The sequence below is a fragment of the Pipistrellus hanaki genome (genome assembly GCF_964339955.1).
Source record: "Pipistrellus hanaki genome assembly, chromosome: 17".
NCBI classification, from domain to species: Eukaryota; Metazoa; Chordata; class Mammalia; order Chiroptera; family Vespertilionidae; genus Pipistrellus; species Pipistrellus hanaki.
Window position 1 is genome coordinate 26,243,779 of NC_140519.1, and position 15,899 is coordinate 26,259,677.

Below are 15,899 nucleotides of genomic sequence, written 5' to 3' on the forward strand. Positions count from 1 at the left end.
GGACGAATGACCTGCCCAAAGTCAGCCAGCAGTGGGTGCTGAGCTGGGTGACCCTCCTGGCACCCCGCCTGTGTGTGAAATTCCTCTCAGGACATACTTGTTCCAGAATAGTGGACAAGTTCCAGGTTGACTCACCCAAGCAGAGGACAGAGATGGTTCAGAAACTGGTGGCCATCTTCCTCCAGCATGAGTGTTTGGTGGGTGACAGGACTCTCCTAAACATCTGTTTCCTAAGCTTAGACTTCTCTTCTGAAATTAAAATAGTCCCCATGTCTTTCCAGAGTCCCCAGACAGAAGCCCCGTGTCCAAATTATGTTCATGGGGATGGTTGTCAAATTTCAACTTATGAAAATCCATTTCACAAAAATGGGTATTACGGGAACTTACCAAGACTATGTTTACTTAAGTAATTATCTTATTAAAAATGACAATTTACCCAATATGCCCTGAGAATGTCATTACAGATATCCGTGATGAAGAGGCAATTAGCGATAAATAGTCCCTTTCTACCGATCTAGGACTAGGAGTTTTTCATGGTTGTTACTTTAAGTAAACACTCCACAAACCTATAGTCTTTTCGTTCATTGAAAGCTTTGACTCACAGAGTTGAATGCCTATAATTCAGGACTTATAAATCAAACCATCAGCATCAGTGTATATTGTCTGGTTAAAGTTGTACATGAATACCTAAACACAGTCACACAAAGGACTCAGAAGCATTAAACTTTTAAAGCAGTGCTGTGTTTTAGCTGTGTGTGTGTGTGTGTGTGTGTGTGTGCACACCTGTCTACACACTACATAACTTGCAGTGGTAGGTTTTTGTTTTGTTTTCGTAGTCTTGCAGGCAAGCCTCCCACATAGTTTTGAAAGAAAGAAAACATGTTCTTTGTTCTTTCGTTCTAGCAGTTTAATATGATTCTCTCCTCCCTTCTCTCCTTCCCCTCCCTCCCCCTTCTCTCCCCTTCCCTTGGGAAAAGACTTGGCTCTCAAGTGACCACTAGCTATTCTCATGATTAACCCAATGCAGTTGCTTTGAACCTGCAGTCAGGGTTCCTAATAGCATATGGTGAAGGATGTTTCATCATTTGCCAGAACAAATGACCAATGTGCCAAATCTCCACGGCCTGGGTTCTGGCCGAGCATCATCGTGGGTCCATTGATGCTGCCTGCCTCAGAAATCCCACAGATACTGAGTATCTACTCTACACAAAGGTGGCACGGCGGCCTGGGGGCACACTTACATGGTCCAGAACACAAAACCTACCCCTTCCGACCTCCAGTTTTGCAGGAACCAAGGGTTGCAGGCTCAGCACCAGCTTCCTTTGAGGGTTCCCAGCAGAGAAGAAAAATTAGGGGCCACCAGGATCCTGGCTAGGACTACCATGTGTGCTCAAGACAGGACAGGGACAGAAGGCAGAGGGACTGGGGTTAGGATGAAAAGGCTATCATGGTGACTGGAGTCTTCCGTCTTCAAGGCTGTCTGAACTGCAAGACAGGCAGACTCTGGCTGTACCAGATGAGCTAGGGGAGCCGAAAGACTTCCTTTTTCTCGGCAGTAAATTCCAATGTCTGTGATGCATGCAAAGCAAAGGTGCAGGGTTGGCGGGAGGCTGGTGGAAAGGACTCTTCTGGAATCTCTGAAGAAGGAAGTTGCCCAGACAAGATTCTCAAAGTCGGATCCCCAGGATCCCCAAGTTCTCTACTCCACAGAGATAACCAGGCCACACCATTACCTTTGGGGGGAACCAAGCTCCACAATGCAAACCATGAGCAAAAACATGTAAAGTTCACCAAAACAATATTTAATAGACGTCTCCGGATTTGTATCTCCCCCAATGCCACCCCCCAAAAGTGGGAAATGATTAGCTTCGCCAGAGAACTTGGAATGAAATTCTAATCCTGAGAAACTGAAGAGAAATGAGAAAATAGTGATGCACAGACAAAAGCGCGGGGTTCTAGCCCAAGTCTCATGGCTAGTGACCTGACCTGGGGCTTGTCCCTCACCTGCTCTGAGGTGGAGGGAAGAATGGCTGCTGCCTTCAGCACCTCCTCTCCCCTGGGGGCCAGGTGGGAGACCAGGCTTCTTGCCCCTCCTGCTTTGGTCAGCCTAGGGCCGTGGTCGGCAAACTGCGGCTCGTGAGCCACATGTGGTTCTTTGGCCCCTTGAGTGTGGCTCTTCCACAAAGTACCACGGCCTGGGTGAGTCATTTTAAAGAAGTGGCGTTAGAAGAAGTTTCAGTTTAAAAAATGTGGCTCTCAAAAGAAATTTCCATCGTTGTACTGTTGATATTTGGCTCTGTTGACTAATGAGTTTGCCAACCACTGCCCTAGGGTGGTGAAAATTCAAGCATATTCTCAAAGATATACAGGGCAAGGAAGGGTAAAAATAAAAGTGTCTTTCAATCCTGATTATAAGTGGAGAGGAGGGAGGGGCAGTTTTGGTATCATTGATAACATCTGTTGCTCTGGAGTGAGCGAGATTTGCTCATGAAATGTTTTAAGTAGCGGAGGGGTGCTGGGTATTGCACAACCCAGAGAAAGCCTCATTTTCCTCCCCTATAAAACCTCAGAGGATTGGACTAGGTGATCTCAATGTTAGCCTGAATACTGGTTGGCTGATTGTTCAAGACAGGAACTACTGAAAAGTTGGTAACCAACATATATACTAGGCTGGTATAGCCGAATACACAAAAGACATTCAACTGCTTGCCGGAATAGCACTGTTCTGTTGTTGTTGTTTGTTTTTTACCTCTGGCCTTTTTCACATCCTGAACACACTCCCAACCACCCAAATGAGTGCTGGGTTGAGAACCCTCCTGGGAAGCCAGGCCCTCCCTGCCCCTTCCTTGCTATGTTCCCCCCCCCCCCCCCATCTTTCTGAGTCTCAGTTTCCTCATCTATTAAATGCAAATACTAAGGCCTCTCTCAAGAGGAAAGTCACAGAAAGGACCTCCTAAGGGCATTGGGTAGAGTATATAAACGAATCCACAGAGTGTTGAGAATCTGCCTGGCACTTTGCACATATGTGGCCAATGCAATGAGAGTCACTGGTTGTGCTCGGCACCATTAGTGTTTGGCAGTAATTAGGGGCTCGTTAAATGTTAATTTTCTCTATGCCAGACTGCATGCTCAATGTAAAACCAAACTGCAATGGTATTCTACAACATCTATGAAAAGCAATATGGTGCAATAAAAAAAAAAAAAAGAAATTCATTTTTAATTTTTGGTGGTGTTTCAGATCATCAGGACCTCTCTTCTACCTACCATGGGATGGGACACCTGAGTGCTGGCCTTAGAGTCCAAAATGGCACTGGACTAAGTGTTAGGAAGCTTTGATCAGGGCTGGGCTTTGCCACGGATACTTTTAAGTGACACTCAGTGAGTCTGAGAGGAACAACGACTCTCTGAAGCAGCACAGCCAGTCCAGGGCTCCTCATACACTGTCTGCCAAACAAGCATATGCTTCCCCATACTTTCCAGGCTCCTGGAAGTAAGACAGGGTTGGGTGAGCAAAAGTGATACCTTTACAGAGGGTGCATGTGACCCTTCAATTTTCTTTCCGCTGCCTGACATTGTTTCCAATGATGTGGCTACCATATTTAGGCTGCCTGGATTCCCTAAGGCACGGCTTGGAAGAAAGCTACCTTGAAGAGCTATTGTCCTTCAGGGCATTTCATGAAAGTTAAGAAATAAACCTTGCTTTGTTAAACCTCTGGGACATTGGGGTTTATTTGTCACTGCATCGTAACTTAGCCCAACTTGACTATTCATATAGCTTATTCAATTCCTCTTCCACAGGATATTTGTGTGTTTATCACAGAATGGCCAGTTATTCTCTATTACTTAAAAGAGTTAACACACACACACAAACACACACACACACACACACACACACACACACACTGCACTGAAATCTCAAGGATACTATTTTTCCCATCACACAAGATGGCCCAGAAAGATTAAGTACATTTGGCCAGCCCTTTTCTTCCAACCCCAGAGTGTATGTGTGTGTGTGTGTGGGGGGGGGGGGGGGGGGGAGAAGAGGAGTGTGGGGAGGGAGTGGGGTGGTGGGAAGAGTAGGGGTGGGGTTGGGGGTGAGAAATGGTGACAAAACTGCATGAGAACCTGTAACAGTGCCAAGAAGCACCTTCTAAGGGAAAGAAAAAAAGGTGCTCCTGTTACTAATTCTAGTCCTTTGGCCTATCACATGCAAAATATTGAACTCTGGAACACATTGGTGCAATGGTTGGCATAAAGCATTGTGTTTCCTTCCTATCTACCACTTTCAGAGTTTGGTTTCCAGTTCAGGCTGAATCAAAAGAAAGCTTACAATTGGAGGCAGTAGTAAGACTCTGGAACAACACCCATGACATTGCTCTAGGTGCCAACAGGAAGGTGGAGACGAAGGGTAAAGCCAGTCAGAGCGAGAACGTGGACCCAGGTTGCACACAGAGGCCAGCTGTCCAAACGATGCAGCAGGGCTGGGCCAGTGAGGCAGGCAGATTGGCAGTTTGACTAACAGACATTGACCCTGGAACCACACCAGCCTGGGACCGGAAGTCTCCTGGGCTGCTTCCTGTTATGCAATGGCCCAGTGACCGTACTCCCAGGTGGCCCCAAGCGCCTGCCACCAGGAGCAGCAATGCTTATTTCCCCCTAACTTGCACTAACCTGGAGCACAGGCTTGGAACCAGGGTCTGGTGGATTTATGCATTCATAGAACCATCCAAACATGTGAGGGACATTCATTTTGAACCAGTTCAGTGGGCCAGCCCTGTGCTGATGCTGGTGTTTTAGACCCACACATCAGCAGAGTCGAGGCAGGGGGAGAATGGTGACATATGCCTTGACATGCATTCCTTCCAATAAGACTTCCTCTTTTCCTCATATTGAGAGGGGGGAAAAAATCCCATGCAAAACATCAATTCTGGAAGCACGTCTGTTCAGTTTTCGGTAGATAAGCCCAGCATGGCTTCCCCCTCCTATTTCAATAGGCACAGATTCTCCCTTTTGTTCAGTTCTACTGATCAATTAAACAAGTATTTATTGAGCAACCAACTCAGCTAGAGCTAGGTGTTCAGATGGCAGAAGGTGGGGGGGGAGGGCCGCGGGGATGTGGGGATCAAAGCACAAAGCCCCAGTTTCCAACAAGCCTGAGATTCGTCATGGCAGCAGCACACGCATGAGACCATCAGTGGACAGTACACAGCAGGCTTCCAAGACACACGGGGACCTTCCAGCGCATTTGGGTGTGCCAGCAGATGAGTGCCAGCATGGCGCATGCACAGGGCCAGGGAGGGCACCAGCCAGGAGGCTTTAACACCTTTGGTCCTTTGAAACAGAACCCCGAGCTTCACTGATTAAGAGAGGTGAGTCCATTGAAACCCCATGCAGAGTCTATATGGCCTTTGGCTGAACTGATCAAGAAAGCTCCACTATTTCTACCATTTTTAAGTAGCTGACACGTTTCTTCTATATCCAGAAATGTTGACGTTGATTCCCCAAATCTTCGATCAGTGCCCCCTTCCCCAACCCTGAAAGGCCAGCAGCCTAATCTGATTATAACCAAGGCCTCCAACAGGGTCCCTTCTTCCAGCTGGGGAAAAGCAGCGGACTGGTCAATTCAGCAGAAAGGACCCAAAGCCCCTCATCCCCGGCTCAACTGGGCCCCTAATGTATTAACCAACAGGGATGGTCTCCCATCTGGGAGCACCGGGACTGCACTCTGTATTAACCATCAGGGATGGTCTCCCATCTGGGAGCACAGAGATGGCACTCTGTATTAACCACCAGAGATGGTCTCCCATCTGGGAGCACAGAGATGGCACTCTGTATTAACCATCAGGGATGGTCTCCCATCTGGGAGCACGGGGACTGTGCTCTGTATTAACCGTCAGGGATGGTCTCCCATCTGGGAGCACGGGGGCTGCACTCTTAGTTTGGAACTAACAGAGCTGAGGTGAAGCAGGTGCTGGGCTCTGTGAATGACCCACCACGCCCAGGACAGGCTCGGGAGGTCTGAGGACAGCTTGGGTGGCCAGTTTCCTTTGTCCCAGCCCTCTTCCTGGTCTCTAGGGGATGACCTTTCTGTGGGGTGGGGATGAGGCTCCGAGGCAAAGATCTAGGGCATAAAAATGTCCCTCAAACTACAGTGACTCAGAGAAAGCTTCCCAGCAGAGTTATCCCATTTCTGAAAGTGCTGAAGTCAGGCTGTGTCCAACCTCAGTCCTCAGTCTTTGGAATGTCTACCTTAACCCGTGGCTGATCCCCAACCATCTCCACTGTGGTTCTGCAAGCATGAGACCCCTCACTCTTGGGAACAATGGGAACCTTCCAGCTGTCCTGAACTGGGTAGCTCTGGGAATCAATTTTGTGACATGACGTCCCGCCAAAGAAAGGAACAGGCTGTTCTACTGGACAACGAGACCCCAGCACTCTCTGTTAGGGGAGGTTAGGAGAGGGCACCATCAGCCTTTCCCCGAAAATTTTTGGCCAAGGGGCAGTCTCTTTCGCCAGCTTGTGGCTGCCAGTCCATATCCCTCTATGCCTCTCTCCCACAAAAAATTAAAAACACTCCCCATCCCTGACAGCACTGATATCCTGTCCTCTCCCTGCCCTCTCTGGACCACCACCCACCATGAACAGCTTGGCCATGGCATCCAGCTCTGCCCAGGCTGTGCGCAAATATCTTAAAGGAGTTGTTTTAAAAAAGACAAGGGTGCAGTGCAAATGCCAGTAATTTCTAACCCTCCTCCTCCACAGGCCAGGGAGATTGCATGAGGGCTCTGGGTATACCCAGGGGCTGGGGGAGCAGGAGATGGCTTTTGTCATTAAAGCAATCCAGCTCAGTCTTATATTTTAAGAACAGCGGGAACATAATGTCAGCTGAAAGGGGTTTTCTGTGTGCTATTTAACTAAATGGCTCTACAGCTGGAGAAAGCCATAGGCAGACGTGTTATGATTCATGGGCTCCCAATTACAATGGTCCTCTGTTATTGTATAAAAACAGCAACACAGCCATTCTCCACCCTCCCCATGCCTGCTCCCTGCATCCCCTTTCCCCATTGGCTGCCGAGGCTGCCGAGCATCCGGAAAGTAGCATCCCAGATTCTCCTCCATGTCCAACTTTGCAGCTTTCTGCCCACTGGGATTCCTTCTCTGCAGAGCAGAGGAGGAGGGGGTGGAAGGGGTGCAGGGCCCCTGGGGAACATTCTGCTAGAGACATGATACAGCTTTAGAAGTGTGTGTGTGTGTGTGTGTGTGTGTGAGAGAGAGAGAGAGATTTGGAATTCTCTCCTGTTTTGACTCAATTCACATACAGACAGGCACACACGTGTGCACACATGCCCACATCCCTTCAGCAGAACAGCAAGCACGTTCTAAAACTCGCCCTTCTCCCCGAACTTCCTTGCAGGCAGGGTGAGGCTGGCTCCCGGAAGACTTCAGAAAGACCTGGGGATAACTAAGAGCTTTGGCATCAGAGTGATCTGGGTTTGAATGCTGACTCGGCCACCTTCGCTCTGTGACCTCAAGCACATACCTGACCTCTCTGAACTCCAACTTCCTGTCTTTCCAATGGGGCTCGATGTCTGTACTCCTCATAACCAGCCTGAATGCCACAGTGCAGGCAAAGCGCTTGGCAGAGTGCCCACCGCATGCAGAAGTCCCCCCTTATCTAAGGCTTCGCTTTTCACCAGTTCAGTGACTCAGGGTCGACTGCGGCCTGAACATATTAAATAGAAAATTCCAGGAATAAACAATTCGTAGGTTTTAAATTGTGTGCTGTTCAGAGTAGATGATGAAATCCAGTGTTGCCCGGCTGCATCCCGCCCAGGACGAAAATCATTCTTTGGCTGATGCTTCCACACTGCGCACGCTCCCCGCCCCGCCCCTTACTGGGTTGTCGGAGTGACTGCAGGGGTATGGAGCCGCTGATGTTCAACTCACCCTCATTTTACTTAATAATGCCAAATGCACATAACTTTTGTGACAGTATATTTTATAGTTATTCTGTTTTATTATTTAGTTATTGTTGGTAATCTTTTACTGTGCCTTATTTATAAATTAAACTTTATCATAGATATGTATGTATAGGGAAAAAAAAAAACAATATGTATAGGGTTCTGTGCTATCCATCATTTCAGGCATCCATTGGGGGTCTTAGAACATATTCCCTGTGGGTAAGGGGGGTTACTGTAATAGGTACTCAGTTTTGGGAGCAGTTGCTGTTCCTAAGATGCCAAATACTATGTGTCTGTGGTGTGTCTGGGTGTGTGGGGAGCTTTGTATTAATTTCATCTCACCAGCCAGAGTGGACAAGGCTGGGGGCGGGGTCAGGGTGGCGGGCGGGGGGGGAGGGGTGGTACACAAATGTCAGTCCCCATGAGGAGTCCTTTTCTCGACTCTTTCCACAACACTGATGTAAACCGTCATGCTTGCACAGCCCATGCATACATGCAAGCTGCTCCTCCTGGATTCAGACTTCAGATTCTTCCTCCGTGGCCTGCACATGCTTTCGAGCCCTGGAGCTGCAGCTGCAGGCATCCAGCCAGCCAGGCTCAAGGAGAACCTGTAGCCCAGGAATTCCACTCCCCTCCCCCATCCCTCTCTGTACAGCAGGTTCCTTCTCTGGACCACCGCCTGGCCTGAGCCCCCATGGGGAAGATTCTCTCCTAAAGGCCTCTGGGTTACATACGTAAACCTACTCCCCACCCTGAACTTGACAGCAAGTGGCTCCCAGGCTTTTGTTCATTCCCCCTGCAAAGGAAACCCCGTATGTCATTAAACCCAGGAAGGTGGGCCCAGCATGCATGTCCCATTTTTCCATCCCAAACCAGGCCTCTGCTCCCCTAACATACACCACAGATCTTGAACACCAGAGTGAATGCCTGGGTCACACGCCTTCATATTGATCCCCCCCAGATCAATAGCACAAGCATTTCATTCGCTGCAGAGTCCGGGCGTTAAACACCACCGCAGAGAAACACCGTGTAAGGTGATTTAATCTCCAGTAAGTGTTTCTGGTACAAGGGGGCTGGCGGGTGGAGCAGAAAGAGGAAGACAGTGTGCGAACCATGGCTTTTGACAGGTGAGCTGTCCACCTCAGGGGTAAAGACAGGGGTCGGCCTTGGTCTCCTCTGTTCCATTTTAAAGTGTAGGTGGGAACTGATGTGCTATTGTCAGGACTGCTTTCTTCTTTGGGGGTCTGATACACACACACACACACACACACACACACGCACGCACGCACGCACACACTTGTGCACACACACACACTTATTCACACTCCTGCCAATCAACCCCTGTTATTGATAAATGCATGACTACACGCATAAGAACAGGAAACAGATTGTGGGTGGATGTTCTTAAAATCACAGCCTGTTCGATGGAGGGAGGGGGCCTCAGAGAAGGGTGGAGGAAGGGACCGGGGAGGGAATTTTCTCTTTCAGTTAAAAACGAAACTACCTTGTCGGTACAAAGAACAATGTCCGCTTTATTGTCTACCACCGGCACGTGGCATAGCCAAGCACCCTTCCAGAACGACTTGGATCTGACCATGACACAGCACATTGCAATACCTGCACACTGCACCAGGGTCTCCCTACCACAGACAGCCGGAGGAGTGCCTGTGTGCATGGGGAGGACGGAGGAGAATAGCAATGAGATGGGGACAGTCTGGCTCTCAGAATCAGCGATCAAACCCATGCATGCATGCTAATGACGTGGCACCTCAAGGCTGCTACAATAAAGTCCCATCCTAGAGGTGAGGTCAGCGACCTTGATGGTGGTGGAGGTGAGGATGGTGACCACTGGTAACATTTATTGAGTACATGCTACGCGGAGCGCTTTTATAGATTTCTTCTTGAGCTTCACAAGGACCCACAATACAGCTAGCTACTAGGATGATCTCCATTTTCGAGGGACAAGGAAACTGAGGTTTAGAGGGGTAAGGAATAGCGCAGTCATAAAGCTGATAAGTTGAGCAGAGAATCAGGGATGTGGGTCCTTGCTGGAGGAATCTTCACGGCAGTGCCTCTGAGGCCTCTGTTCCCATCCCCTGCATTTAGCAAAGGGCAGGGTCATGGCCAAAGTCATTGTTTTAATGAGGAGTTGCAGGTAGAACCCAGGAGCTCAAGGGTCAGGAGGAGGGCAAGCGTAGTGTTTGGGGAGTACTTGGTATCTCCTATGGTTTCTAGTCCCGTTAACCGAGTAATGACCAAAGGAGAGCTAGTTACCCCTGATAACAGCTGACTAACACAGGGTTAATTTTGGATTCTTAGTGGCAGGACAGACAAGAAAATCTTCCCATCACCCCTCACTTTCTTGTTGTGTGCTGGCTTCATCTTGCCCTGAGGCAAAACTGGTGCCCTGGTCTGAAACTTTGCAGAGCTCATTTTATTTCCATAAGAACCAAGCTGATTTGTCCCACAAAGCACACTGCTGTCAGTCTCCCCTTCCTATAACACATGGCCTTCCCTCCTCAGCAACCTGCCTTAGCTCCCCAGTGCCTGTAGATGAGTCCCCGGCACCCCCGTCATCTCTTCCACACGTTCCCTGCATCCCCTTCCCGTCTCCCCAGGACATGCATAGCCCCCAGGGTGGAGCTTCCATCCCCGATACCTTCCTTCCTCTTCTCATCGTAGGCTGCACACACTGGATCTGCCAACTCAACAGCTGTTCATTCATTCACTCCTTCCGCCTTACAAGTTTGGTCACGGCACCCAAGTGCCTAACTAAAAATATTTGATTGCCACTCCCTGGTAGGTTGGGGAAGCTGCGTGGCAAAGAGCCAAGTTGTTGTCAATACGCTAAGGACAGAAGTCCCTCTGGGACATGTTCCTTCCGGGAGAGAAGGGGACAGCCATCCTAGGTTAACACTCTTAGTGCCTCGCTCACCCTCTCCTCTTCCCTGGAACGCAGGGGTGAGGCCGGGAGAGGCAGCAGCCACCCTCCTACCAGGAGGCCACAGCCCTGGGCCCATGGCCTCCACGCTCAAGACGGCAGAGTGGAAACACCGAGTCTGGCTTCCCACCGGCACAGCTGAGGCCCTGTCCCGCCCGCCCTTCTTGCTGTCTGACACCAACGAGCCTCCATCAGGTGAAGTCACGGGTGCTCAGGGTTCTGTGGCTAGCAGCTCAGTGCAGTGATGTCTCACACACCTCCAGACACGATTCCTCCTCATTCCCGGGTCAGTCCGGATGCTAGCCACACTAGGATATGCTCCATGGCTCTTAACCTCGGAGAATCATGCCCTTTATTGTGCTTCCATGTAGTTATTTTTTTTTCAATTATAGCACCTATTTAAGCCTGCGTGGTGCGGCCTAATGGTTGTTTTCCTGCCTGTCTGCTCAGACTCCGACCTAGAGGGTCAGGGACTCCATCTCACCAGCATTCCTATACATTCACTAACACTATGCATTCCTATACATTCACTAACACTGTATTCCTATACATTCACTAACACTATGCATTCCTATACATCCACTAACACTGTATTCCTATACATTCACTAACACTATATTCCTATACATTCACTAACGCTATGCATTCCAGTGTGCACTGCACTGGAGCTGTTTGGTCTTGGGCCCCACGTTAGAGTACCTCTCTGTGTTCTCGGCTTCCTCGTCCATTAAAAGGAGAGAACGCGAGCACATAGCTCACAGAACTGTCACAAAGACAAAACAGTTTAATCATACCTAACATGGCTCCTGGCACGTAAAAGCGCTTAATGACGACAGGCTCTTGCGGGTGTGGTGAGCCTCCTGGTTGCTGAAGGGACAAGGAAATCAACACATAGTTGATACGTCAGCGAATACAGGAATAAACTCCCGAAGATTCCTCTGAGCTCAGACCACAGGGCAGTGGTCACTGCTTCCTTTCCTGCCTGCGCCTGACTCTTTCCTTTTCATTCTAACTACATCTTCCCATATCCAGGGAGCTGCCATAACGGAGTGTTTCAAGGTAAAATGTAAGGCCAGGCTTCGAATGCTGACTTCATTTTTTATGCTGTGCAGCTTTGGGCAACTTTCTTCACCTCTCTGAGCCTACAAACTGGGGATAACAATATGGAACTGACCTCGCAGGGTTACAGTGAGAATGGAATGATAAAGCAAGGAAAATAAACATCACTGTGCCTGGCATACTGATGTACGTAGTGTTAGCCACAGTTATCAAACGCTGCCATTATTCTTTTTGTCAGATGCACAGCCTCCCACCGAATCCCAGGGCCCTGCTGTGCATGAGACACCTGGCGTGGAGCCACGTCCGGCCCCACGGGGGAATTTCAAGATACCCTGCTTTCACACCAGAGAGAAGACCCTTCTTGAGTGCCAACAAACATCTATGTCTCTTGGATCTTTTCCTTTAAAGGAGGGATTATTTAATATACTGCAGGTGCTCGAATGACGTCACCTCATTATGACGTTGATGAGGAAAAAGAAATGGATTCCCTAGCCGGGCGGATCGCTGTCTGTGTGGAGTTTGCATGCTCTCCCCATGTCTTTGTGGGTTTCCCCCCACATCCCATGTGCATGTTAGGAGAATTGGTGTGTCTGAATTGTGTCAGTCTGAGTGTGAGTGGAAGGGTGAGTTCGTGCCTCACACCCTGAGCTGTCGGGACAGGCTACAGCCACCTGAGACCCGGGACTGGAATATGTGAGTTGAATTATCTTACTTATTTTTTATTCATCTTTCGTAAGTGAATGTATAGCTCACATGTATGTCTATGTTGAACATTAGATGTGTTTTGGGGTTTTATTTACACATGTGGTGGCAAGGTTTCGTGATTAGAAATAGGCTGTTGTCACTGAACTTCTGTTTGTCAGTTAGCCTGGGGTCAAACGGGTTTCCTTATGAGTCATTTCCATCAAAGTTGCAGTCCCCAGGAACCTATTGACAAGGTCAAGTGAGGACTTACGGTACCTGATTTACCTTCAAACCCTGGCCGCTGACTTTTCCCTCCCCGTAAGAGCTAGCTGTTAACTTGAGGTGGATCTTTAGTGGACATCCAACTTGGCTGGAAGGTAGGGACCACAAGGGAACAATCCAGGGGCAGAGCTTTTAAACAGCAAGGATATTCCCACAGTTCACAGGGCCAGTCATTGTCCGTGACACACATTTCCGTCTTACTTATAGAATGGCCCCCGTTGGGCCTCAAAGGAAGAAGTGTATACAGCTCTCCATAACTTTCCCTTTAAACTTAAATCAAACCTTTATGTTAGACCCGTTCGAGCACTTGACAGCTCCATTAATTTATTTTTACTATTAAACATGCCATTTTACAAGCTATTTATTCCACTTGGTTGTCATCCAAATGCTTCTTGACATCACTGCCCTGGGACTGAACTGCTCGCAGCCCGCACAGATAGAAAGTCACTGTGTGAAACCTTGAAGAGCTCTCACGACCGCGCCCCCTTCTCTTCAACAGGCATTCATTTCTCCATCGAGGAGTGAGAGTGTAGTGAGCGCATGTGTGTGTACCTCTGTGTCTTCAGAGGGTCATTGGGGGAGGTTTGAGTGAGCTAAGGGACGAAGGGGAGGGAGAGTCTTGCCTCCCAAATCCTGCCCAGCAGGCCTGATGCTAACTTAGAGAGAAGGGGGATCATCAGAGATCATGTTGGGGAAGAACTCTGGGGCCTGTAAAGACAGTGATCCTGGGGCCCAAGCCCAGCAGCGACTCTTTCAATGGGAGGGACCAGAGAAAGTCCCCGCTTCCCACCTTCCTCCCATCCATCTCTGGGACAAACAAAGGGCCAGCGCAAACACAGAGGAAGGCAGAGACCCCCACTGGCTGGGCAGCCCATCATCCATCAGGTGGCAGCCTGAGCAAATCACAACTTGGCTTCCCCCAAGTTTTCTTCTCCAGACTCACCGACCACCCACCTCCGCTCCCCTGCCTCCCAGCCCTGTGTGCACAGCCGCCAGGCCAAGGGGACCATCCTGTGATGCTCCCTGAGTCCCAACTTCCCGCTCATCTTCCTCTCCGCAGCCTCCCCCAAAGCGGGCCAGGGGGGACCAGGGCAAGTTTGCCAAGGCTTGGCTCCCATGTCCCGAGGAAGCCACAAAGAGGCTGCCCCACCAACCCAGATGAACCTCCCGCTTGGGGGGCAGACACAGCAGAGCGCCAGTGCCATTCGGGGACCAACGTGGGCTGGGGCTGGAGCTGGCAGAGGCGGGCTGCGGGCTTGGGGGCGCGGGCCAGCCTGCGGCAGGCAGCCTGGCTGGGGACCCCAAGGTTCCCTGAGGTCCCCCGAGGTCCCCCGCAGCCCCTCCCCACGCGGGCGGCCCGGGCACCTGAGCGGGGCGTGGGGACAGCGCCGCGCTCTGGCCCTGCCCGCGGCAGGTAGCTCGGTGCCCGCCGGCCCGCCCGCCCGCAGCCTGCAGCCGCCGGGAGCGGCGAGAGCGCAGAGGCAGCAGCCCCAGCCCACGGCGTCATGCTTCCTGCCACCACGTTACGGCGGATCGTCACCAGGCGAGGGGAGAAGAGGGGAGGGAGGGAGCAACGCAGAACCCCCCAAACCCGCCGAGACTGGGGAGCACGTCCCGCCCGAGTCCCCGCGGGACCTGCCCCGCTTGCACAAAGCGCCGCGGCGGCCGGGCCGGGGAAGGGAGGGAGGGAGCCGGCCGCGAAATAAATAAATAAATGCAACCCAGCCGGGTCTACGTAACGCCCTGTCGAAAGCGGACGCCATATTTTTTTGTGGCTTATGTCGACATAGGGAAACGTAGACATGTTTTTTTCCTTCCTCCTCCTCCTCCTCCCGGGCAGGCTCCCATGTATGCAAACTTGTAATTAAAACTCTTAAAAAAAAAAAAATCCACCCCCAACCCCGGATCTCCGTATTAAAAAAAAAAAAAAAAAAAAAAAAAAAAAAAAGAGCCTGCACCCCCTCTTTTCCGCACCCTCTCCCCCCTTCCGATCGCCAAACCCGGCCAAGTCCCATGAAGAAGGTTTGCGGGAGCCGCGGCGGCGGCGGTGGGAAAGTTGGGCTGCGCGGCGGCGCGGGGCGGGCGTGCGGGGCGCGGGGCGGGCGGCGCGGGGCGGGGGCTGCGGGGCTGGCGCCGCCGGGGCGAAGTTTCTTACCTGCGCCGGGGCCGGGAGCGCGGGGACCGGGGCCGGGAGCGCGGAGCCGCGGCGGCACGGGCTTTTCCAAAATGGAACTCTGCTGGCTGCCCCCACCCACTCCCCACTCCCCGGCGAGGGCTCCGTGGGAAAGAAGAGGGGCGCCGAGCCAGCCCGCCGGACCGACCGACCGACAGACCGGGAAAAGCGCCCTCGTCACGGAGAACCAGTGGCCAAAATTTTAAAAAATAAAAATAAAAAAAAAATAAAAAAGAAAGGAAAGAAAATAAAAGGGGGGGTAAAAAAAAATGTCTCGATCAGTGGGGAATCTACGCCAAAACCCACATGATCTGTAACGTCAGCATGCGTATTTGCATACGATACCACCACCCGAGCGGCTGCCACCCGGGCTCGGGTTCCGCAGAAAGTTGCAAAGTGAAATTCGGCCCCCTCCCGAGAGGCGCGGGCGAAATGTCATTTTTCAGGCGGACACTGGGGTTGGGGGGACCTGAGAGCCCTAAAGGCGCTGGTTCCTAGCCAAGGTTGCGGGGATTGGGGGTGAGGGGGGGCAGTCCATGAACTTAAAAGTCTGAGCCCGGTAACGGAGTCGGTGGAATTTCTTTGCGAGAGGAGGAGGGGGAGGCGCGAGCGAGGTCATTGCATGTGAAGCAGGACCCGGCGCTGCGGCCGGCCGGCCGAGGAACCCTCGGGGTGCAGTACCCATGTTCTTTAGGAAAAGTTCAAGGTGTCACTGATGAGCTCAACAAACTGTTGATCCTGACCACGTGGAGCGGCGGGCTGAGGGACCGCGGGGATCGCCCGGCGCCGGCGGTCCTCC

At 51.0% G+C, this 15,899-nt stretch overlaps 1 protein-coding gene across 1 annotated transcript in view; it reads right to left on the reverse strand.

Moving 5' to 3' along the window:
- Positions 1 to 15,596, reverse strand: part of ZHX2 (zinc fingers and homeoboxes 2) — a 118,571-nt gene extending 102,975 nt beyond the window's left edge. Inside the window, exon 1 of the mRNA XM_084864906.1 lies at positions 15,083 to 15,596. The gene's annotated coding sequence lies outside the window, so the exon portion shown is untranslated. The remainder of the gene's footprint in view (positions 1 to 15,082) is intronic.
- Positions 15,597 to 15,899: the final 303 nt, after the last annotated feature.